Source organism: Tamandua tetradactyla, chromosome 5, assembly GCF_023851605.1.
Source record: "Tamandua tetradactyla isolate mTamTet1 chromosome 5, mTamTet1.pri, whole genome shotgun sequence".
Taxonomy (NCBI): Eukaryota; Metazoa; Chordata; class Mammalia; order Pilosa; family Myrmecophagidae; genus Tamandua; species Tamandua tetradactyla.
The window spans coordinates 179,615,852-179,625,480 of record NC_135331.1 but is presented as its reverse complement, the minus strand read 5'-3'; the positions used below and the strand labels follow the sequence as shown (position 1 = coordinate 179,625,480).

At 38.0% G+C, this 9,629-nt stretch overlaps 1 long non-coding RNA gene across 2 annotated transcripts; it reads left to right on the top strand.

Moving 5' to 3' along the window:
• The first annotated feature begins 256 nt into the window (after positions 1–256).
• LOC143682908 (uncharacterized) lies at positions 257–9,629 on the top strand. 2 transcript variants are annotated; one of them, XR_013175353.1, is made up of 5 exons: positions 257–329; positions 666–860; positions 4,444–4,500; positions 5,303–5,476; positions 9,436–9,629. It is a non-coding gene; the product is annotated as an uncharacterized LOC143682908 (long non-coding RNA). The 2 variants fall into 2 exon arrangements; XR_013175352.1 differs by lacking the exon at positions 5,303–5,476.

Here is a 9,629-nt window from a genome sequence, read left to right as displayed (position 1 = left end):
ACATGACAGAAACTGTATGTGACCTGCAAAGTTGAAAACATTCATCATCTGCTCCTTTACAAACAATGTTTGCCTCTTCTGCTGTCATCTCACATCTGGGCCCCGGGGAGAAAAGGACTGAATGCAGAAGATAAAGCCAATGTGAAGTCAGGCGTGGGTACAAAGAGCATTCTCTCTCCCTCTGTGCGGGTCACAGCATGATTTTGACACAGCGAAGATTCTAGAGCATCCGTTCTTGAGACCAGCATACCGTAGGTGAGAATCAGATGTTTGGAGGACTTGACGTCCATGCGTTGGGTGGAGCGTCAGCCTTTCCGAGGACACCAGAGGTGGGGATGGAGGATAGAGGTTGCCCTTCTGTGACTTTGTGAACAGCCAGGTCACAATGAACGTCAGAATTCAAGGCTACGAGAGAGGCAACCTCCAGGGACTCTTAGAAATAAGAAGTGGGTTAAAAGTCAGTGATTACTGTTATAGAAAAAAATAAGAATAATCCCAGTGTCCTCTAGCCCAGGCTTTCTTTTTTACAGTGTCCCTTTAGGAGCACACAGACCAGCAATCAAAGCAAATGAATTCTGGTCTTCGCTTGCATCTCTCAAATGGCATTGGAAAGGAAATATAGTTTAGAGCTTCTACTCTAACTCTCCCTTCCCCATTCTTCCCAGGTTCCCACACGCTCACACCCGAGGCTTTCCCTCCCTGTTTCCCTTTCTCAGCCCTCCTGACACCAAACTTCCGACTCAGTGGGGCTCCTCACCCTGAATAACTTGATCTGGAAGCGGTGCGAGTTTTGATCAGGATGGGGGTGAAGTGGCCCCCAAAGTTAAGCAGGAGATACCAGGAGTTTCCTCAGGAAAAAGGTAAGGAAGGGGAAGAAGCAGTGGATGCTTATGCTTGAGTAATTTGGGGCCCTAGTGCATTGCCGGTGGGACCGTAGCTCTGTCCCCCAGTTGGAGAGACCTGGGAAACTTGGGTTCCACAGAATTCCTCCAGTGATATTGGTCGAATTGTGTCCACCAAAATGATAGCTTGAAGTCCTGACCCCTCGGGCCTGTGACCTTATTTGGGAATAGGATCGCTGCAGATGGAATTAGTTAAAAAGAGGTCATAACGTAACAGAAATTTGGATTTAAGGGACGATTTTGAATCATTGTATAGATATTCCTGTTTGCTTTCTGGTATATTAGCAGAGGAAAATAACTGAAATCTCTAAATTGTAATCCAGCTGCCCTGATCTCTGATGATGATTGTATAGCCCTTATCTTCTGCTCCCGTGATTATAAAAACATTGTGACTAACCTTCATTTGTACTCGGTTATTCAGCTTTTCAACTTTAGAGTCTTGTAATCACTAAATACTGTCCCTAATGTTTATTAATGAAGGGTCTTGGGTCAGCCCAGCACTAACCCACCCCAAGTCCAAAGTTATATTGATAATCGAGACTGGATCTAACCAAAGTGGGCCCACCTGACATGTGCAGTAGCTTAGATTTTAATTTACATACTTTCTGGGACTAAGCATGTAATCAGTCTGCTCATGCTCAATGATTAGATCACCTCTAATTACATCATCTGGGGCCAGTGTGCTCATTATCTTAAGCCCTGCCCATCTTTTCTCTAATAAAATTTCAGAATTACGGCAGTTTGGGGAGACAGATTTTGGGCCAGATCATCTCTCCTACTCTGCGTGTAGTAAGAAACTTTCTTTGGAACCCTGCTGTCCCAGGAATTGGTTATTTGAGTGCGTCGGGCCAAAGAACCCACAGCCTTTGATAACAATTTGGCGACCATGAAGGGTCAAATGCCTGAGACTCTGGAGCTCCCATAGAGCAGGTGAGCAGGTGACCGAGTCATCTGTGGCCGCTGGACTGAATTTAGTCTAGAGGTCAGCCACGGGGGTTCTCTGCTCTGCCCGCACGCCAGAGACTTTTGGCGCCTTAAGAAAGCTTCAGAGAGAGGAATGGTTTCCAGCTCCAGATCTTTAACTTTAAAAAGTACTACCATTACAGTTGAAGTTAAAAAAAAAAAAAAAAAACAACAACTACAATTAAAATTGTTCTGCAAAAAGGCAGAAACAGGATGAACTCGTGTATGCTCAATCCTTTATTTGTCCCTCTCAAAAGTATTTTGGTGTTTCTGTTTCTTGCATAACTAACTTTCTATTTGTGTCTTTCTGCCTGTTCAAGGCATATTTTCATATCTCCAGATGGTAATAGCAAATTGATAAGAAATTTCTTAAAGAGCTCTGTTTGAACGGCTTAGAAATAAGTAAGCACCTGAAAGAAATGTATAAATTGGTACTTCTGAAATAAAAAGGAAAATCTCACTGAGCCACAAGATTCATAAACTGAGTTTTGTAATTACTGTAAACAAACCTGGAGATTAGAAAGAAACTGTCCCTGCAATTTCCCTAAGGTCATAGCTCTCAGTAAAATAAATCTAATAATTTGAAATAGTTAAAGAGGGGCAAGAAATCTCTCAAAATTCCACGGCTCTCACCTAAAACTTTCAAATCCAAGCTCAACAAGCCTGGTTTCTTTCAGTCAATCTATCCCTGCCCCCCAAAACCATATAAAGCAGTTAATGAGGGGGGGGCTAGGCACAGAAAGACAAAGCAAGGTGTGGTTTAGAATCTTCTTTTTTTTTTTTTTACCAGGCCTGGAGATTAGAAATGGTAAGCATAAAAAGATGCTACAGAATAGGCTATTTATTTTTTCCAATAACACCTTTGCAATGAATACTATATTAATTGGATCACTATTAAAATATAAATAGCCTTGGGATAGGAGTAAGTGAATAAAATCTAATTACCGAATTTCAGTAAGTGAAATGAAAGATTTTTGAGAGATAACGGAAAGTTTTCCTGGATTTAGGCTTGGAAAAAATGAAACGATTGCAGTATATTTTCCAGAACTTCATAGTCAATGTACTTTTAAAATTGTAATGTTAAGATATTATGAAAACAAGGAGATTTTTTACAACCTCCAGTAAAAGGAATTTTATGACAAATTTTGAAGTGAACTAATGTAATTTTATTCTGTTTGGGTATCTTCTCCTTAAATTTATACAAGCTTACTGATAAAATAAGCTAGTGTTATAAGTACATTCTCAATATTCCTCTTAAAAATAGCCTAACTAGATAAAGTTACATAAACTGAGCAATGTACCTGGTTAATGACGGCTCTTATAAAATATAATAAAATAAGACTATGTCATCCTTCAAATGTACTCTAAGAAATCAGTTAAGTTTAGTAAAATATATAAACAGCTTTTTTTATAACCTTGATTACCTGAATTTCAAAATATTTGACTTTTCATTACTTGGTTGGTTGTTACCTCAGTATGTGGAAGAATTTGAATCTGTAGCAGCTTTGTTAATGTCTATTAGCAAATTTTTGTTAGTAAGTGGTACCATGAATAGGGAAAACCTAGTTCTTAGCTTCAAAGAGTTTATGTTCTGGTTAGAATACGCTTGTACAGGGCACAGTGTAAGACAGCAATAGTGAAGGAGTAAAAGTGCTGGAAGAATTTAAAAAGCAGATAGATTAAGAAGACCTCAGAGAAGAGATGACGTGTGGAAGACCTCTAAATAAGAAAGTAGTATTTAAATAAATAGAGCTCTCAACTAGTTTTTCTTAAAAGCCATAACTTAATTTTGTGAGCTAACATATTCCTGGTATTATTTAGCACTTGGAAATAATGTTGAGAAAAAAATTTGAGTTTTTTTTTCTAGATATAAATCCCTTAACTAGTGAAAAGCTAATTATATTTCAAACTTGGGGCTTTTCTGACCTTTGAAGGTAGTGCTGAATTGGACTGACAGATGTCAGGTGTATTGTAAATAATCATTTGTCTGATGTGAGTATACAGTATATAGATGCCTGGCTGTGTTTCAAATCCAAGTATAAATTTTCTTCTTCTGTTATTTTGTAGTATTGCTGTCTCTTCTCCCCTTCATGAATAGTGTTATTGGAAGGAAGTATGCCAGTTCATAAAGCTTTGTGCATTATTATCAAATTTATTTCTGATTATGCACAGTTTGGATAAATAGGTGGAAAGGATATGGGAGGGATAGAAAGTTTAAAGAAGTGAATTTTATTTGTTATACTCATTGTATATTATGAGTATACATAGCCCGGTATACAAGCCCTGAATGGATACAGAAATTAGTCGGGAGTTAGAAGAGGTGAATTTTGTTTGTTACTGTCATTGTTGACTGTAAGCTCTGAATGAATATAGAGAGCTGTAAAACAGGAGTTTATGAAAATGAATTCTGTCTGTCATAGTTCAGTGCTGCTAACCAACATTTAATAAGTCTATTTATCATATATTCCAAAAAAGAAAGCTTTTGTGTCAAACTGGGAATTCATACAAAGCTAAAATTTCATTTTCTCCCTGTTAAAATAACATGGATCATTATCTGTTCTTTTTTTTTTTTTCGAAGGAGGGGGTGTGCATGGCCCAGGAATTGAACCCAGGTCTCCATTAGTCTGCTTTTAAGGTAAAGTTTTTAAAATGTTTTTCTTAATCATCTGAGTACTCTGTCTAGAAAACAGATTTTACATAAGAATAATATCCTCGTTAATGTTTATGCTGGCCTTGTCATCCTTTATTTCAGAAGACAAGTCTTCTTGCTGTTAAGGGAACACTGTGTTACAAATGATTTGTCCTTTCACCTTGTAAAAGTAAGGTGCTAAAATAGTTGAACCTATCTATAGGAGGTGTTTGGGAGCATTACATTAATTAAAAGAAATTTTCTATCATATTGCTAGTTAAATTTGTATAGGTAAAATATTATTCATATATTTAGAGATTGTATAAAATTCCTAAAAACTTGACAATATTCCCATTATCCATTGTATATCCTGATACTAATCTGCACGATGTTATACAATGGTATGGTGTTATTAGTTATGGTTTTAGTTTTTCTTAAAAAGAAAAGCTATCAATTATAGAAACAGCCAAGTTGTCATTGCACTGCTTTGCTCTAGTACTTCTCTAAAAGTATATGTGGTCAGCTATGGGTCAGAGCTCCAGCTGTAACAAGGGAAAATTTTAAAAGAAAGGCAGGACAAATATATGAATTATATTTTATCTATTAATGAACATACTTCTGGTAAACATGCAGAAGTGAAACAGAAAAAAAACTCTGCTATGGTTTGGTAATAGGAAACAACTGCCTAAAGTCTGATTTCTGAAAGTAGCTTCATTTAAAAATGCTTATAAAAATTAGAACTTAGATTGTAAGCTTTAACTGTTGTCTTTAGATTCTGAAATGCTTTGTTTTTTGTATAACCTAATAGTTCCCTGGAACTTTAAGTATCTGTGTGACACCCAAGACTCAGATTTAGTTCTCCAGCTCTGAGAGTCAGCATAAGTCCATATAGCAACTGTTAAGAAAACCGAAAAAGATCAAATTCTGATTAAAGATGTGATGAAACTGATCTGGTTAAAGCTAAAGTAAATCAATGTACAAGGTAAAAAAAAAAATGTCTGTATTTTAAAGCTTTAACTGCTGTGTGAAATAAAAAGAAAAATGTTTATTTTTTCCAAAATTTAAATTTTCTGTAATACACTACCTAAGTTAATCTGTCTAGTCAATATATTTAAGCACCTTAGCTCAGCTTTATTTGATATAGAACCTAGAATAAGGAATAAAATCTTAATATTCTGTACAAGTTAATGTTATACTGATGTATTTCAGAGTATTTTGGGCAGAGAATGAAAAAGTACTGGCAAAGTGTCCGTTAAGGGACTGGGAAAAACAGAACTACTAAACTTCACACCTGGGGAGTCCCTGCTATTTTCTTAAGCAGGAGGGGCTTCCAATGTAAGAAACCAAGGCCTCAATTTTTTTTTTTCACCATGCCTAGCCTCGTTTTATTCCATCTTTTGAAAATCAAAGACAATGAGAAAATATTGAATGTTGCCCCACCCTCCAAACGGCATTACTTTCAAAGTAATAATAAGAACAATATCTGACTTCTTAACTGAAATAATGTAAGGCAGACATCAGTCCATTGATATCTTCCAAGTGAATAAAGAAAAAAAACCACAAATTTTCCCACTTAAAATTTCCATTTCAATAAAAAAGTCTTAAAAATGAAGGTAAAAGAAACACATTTTCACACAAACAAAAACAGAAAATCTGTCACTAATATAACTTCACTATAATATAGGAATTTATTCTATTAAAAGGAAAAATATTTATGACAGGAACATGGGAAAGCTGGAAATAATGAAGAGCTATTGAGGGGAAATTGTGTACATAGATATATAGCAATTGTATAAAGTAATCGCATCTAAATTAAATAGATTTAACTCTCAAGTCAGATGATAAAGAGAATGGTAGGTTGGCTTTTAAAAATTAATCATTTTCCGGTTACATAGAGATAGAATTTAAAGGAATGGGGAAAACATGCCATTCAAATAACTAGACTCCAAAACTTCCAATTATCCCTGAATTCTTCCTTTCTCGCAAACATTTATCCCATCCTTAGAAATATTTTCAGCTCTCCTTCAAAATGTATCCCCAATCCATCTTTATTTCTTGCCAGTTAACTTGTCTATCTTCTGCTTTTTTAAAAAAAAAAATTTATTACTATTTTTTTAGTTGACAAGCAAAACAACATGCAAACACGAACATTCTTAACATAAAAGCATTCCGTACGTGGTGTACAATCAATGCCAAAGCCTCAATTTTGAGGCCTGTCTTCATGAAACTCATTTCTGTAATAGCAGACTGAACTTACTTATTAGTGCGTAAGAGTCATTGCCAGAAAATCTCTGCTGTTGCTCAAATGTGGTCTTTCTCTAAGACAAACTCTGACTTTCCCCCATATGTGGGACATAATTTCCAGGGCTGTAAGCCTGCTTGCCATCGTGAAACATAACTGGCCCTGGCATCATGAGACATAAGTCCTAAGGATGAGCCTGGCCCTGGCATCGTGGATGAACTGACCAAAAGGGAGAAAAGAAATAGTTCCAATGGCTAAGAGATTTCAATTTGAGTCTAGAGTTCATTGTTACTCTTTTGCAAGTTTCAGCCAGATACTGGAAACTGCCACAATGTGGCAAACCCCAACCTACAGTATTCCTGGAAACCCTGAAAGATATCCTGTGCTCTATAAAATTTGCTGATTAAGTTTTTTTCCCAGAGATTTAAAACCTCCAGATTATTACAGTACCAGAGAAGCTCTGAAACCCAGAAATACCAGACTCTCCAAGAACAACTGCCAGTTTTCGTCATTTCATCCCTTTGTCATTTAGTGACATTGCCCCTCTCCAGCCTTGAAACGGAAGAGTCACTGCTCAGATATCCCTCCAGATTAAGAGATAATTATCAAATGAGAGGGAGGAATTGTAACCAAGAAACTAGGATTTAAGGGATGACTTTGAATCATTATACAGATATTCCTTTTTGCTTTTGGTATGCTGAAGTAGACAGAAGGAAATACCTGAAATCTCTGAATTGTAATCCAGCTGCCTTGATCTCTAATGATGATTGTATAACCCTTATCTTCTGCCCCTGTAGTTATAAAAACCTTGTGACTAATCTTCTTTATATCCAGTTATCCAGTTTTTCAACTTTGGAGTCTTGTAATCACTAAAGACAGCTCCTCATGTTCATTAATGAAAGGACTTGGGTTAGCAGAGAACTAACTCACCCCAAGTACAAAGTTATCTTGATAACCGAGCCTGAATCCAACCTGATATGCAGAGTAGCTTAGATTTTAACCTACAAGTCATCTACTCCTTCCGTCATTTTCTTATACTCATTCTGTGACTAAGCATGTCATCAATCTGTGCATGCTAAATAATTAGACCACCTCTAGTGAGATCACCTGGGGCCACTGTACTCATTATCCTAAACCCTGCCCATCTTTTTCACTAATGAAACTCTCAGAATTAGTGGAATCAGATTTTGGGCCACTAGGCCATCTATTCTCCTGCTACATGCTAGTAATAAACTCTTGCTCTCTTTGAAACTCTTGTGTCTCAGGAATTGGTTATTGAGCGTGTCGGGCAAAAGAATCCACAGCCTTTGTCCTGTAACAGTATTGAAGTTGGGTGGGCCCTTAGTCCAATAGTACTGATGTCCTAATTAAGAGAGGGGAAAACCACGTGAAGATGGATAGAAACCTAGAGGGAAGCCGGCCATGTGGAGGCGGAGGCAGATTGGAGTTACACTGCCACAAACCAAGAAATGCTGGGGATTGCTGGTAATGGTGAGAAACTAGGAAGAGGCAAGGAAGAATCCTCTCCAAGAGCCTTCAAGAAGAGCATGGTTCTGTTGCAACCCTGCTTTCAGATTTCTGATCCTCAGAATTATGAGATGATGAATTTCTTTTGTTTTAACCCACCCAGTTTTTGGTATTTTGTTACAACAGACCTAATAACTGAACACACTCTGCTTCCCTTTTCCACAAATTTCCCCCCCCCCCCGTTCAAGCGGCCTGCTTCCCTCTGGGTTCCTCTCTGTCTTCACATAAAAAACATTTATGGGGAAGAGAACCACTTACGGAATGCCTCCCATACGAGGAGTTCCAAAGTTCAAAAAGAAAAATCAAGTGAGGGAGACACACATAAGTGAATAATTATTAGTGTAATAAACACTTTAATAGTGTGTTTAAAAGTATAGTATGCATGGATTTGCTTTTGTACATCTCAAAATTCAGTGGCTTGAACAAAATAGAAGTTTACTTGTTTCTTACATACAGCCCAAGTGTAAGAGGTCAAGGGATGCTATAGCGGTTCCCTTATGGTAGGGACAGAAGCAGCTTCTGTCTTTTGCTCCATTGTCCCCTAAGGTGTTGCCTGTGAAAGGCTTAGGAGGCGAAAGGGTGAGAAAGAAGAAAGGTAGACCAGGAAATTTAAAGTGGGTGAGTTTATTTCTCCACTCCTGGGCTGAGCTCACCAAACCCAAGATGGAGAGAGGTGAGTCCGCGCGCGTGGGCTTTGGCGCGGGCAACTTTTAAGGATGGAGGTCAGGTGACGTCCGGAAGTCATGTTGGGAGGGGCGACACAGCCTCTGCAGCTCAGGTTGCAGTGCCTTTCCCGTTCCCCCGACCTAACAGCCTGGTCTATGTTCTCACAAGTAGCTCACCACCATAGCTGCTGCGACTGCATCTCAGCTAGTAAAAAGGGGGATAAAGAAAAAGTGCACCCTTTAAGGAGATACTCTGGAATTTCACTGCTGCTTACATCCTATTGACAAGAATTGACTCACATATCCATACCTAGCTGCAAGGGAGGCTGGTAGATGCAACTTAGCTGGGCAGCCATGTACTGACAAAAGATTAGGTTTTGTATTTACCAAATGAAGAAGGGGAGAGTGGATTTGGGGGAACTAATGGTCTCTGCTAGATACACTACATAATGCACTATTTCTAAGGACTGTGTTGAATTCTCAGAGCAATGACTTCTAACCCTATAGCTTTCCTGTCCTCCTGAATATCGCCACAAGATGCAGCCAAAACCTGAAAAGCCACAGGACATTCAAGGGGAATACAAGATAGACCCTTTTGCCATAGACAGCATAAAATTTTTGCCAAACAGTTGGAGGCTACAAGCTAAGATATCATCAGTCGCTCCTCCCAGCTCATATATGTTCCACCTGTGCATGACGAA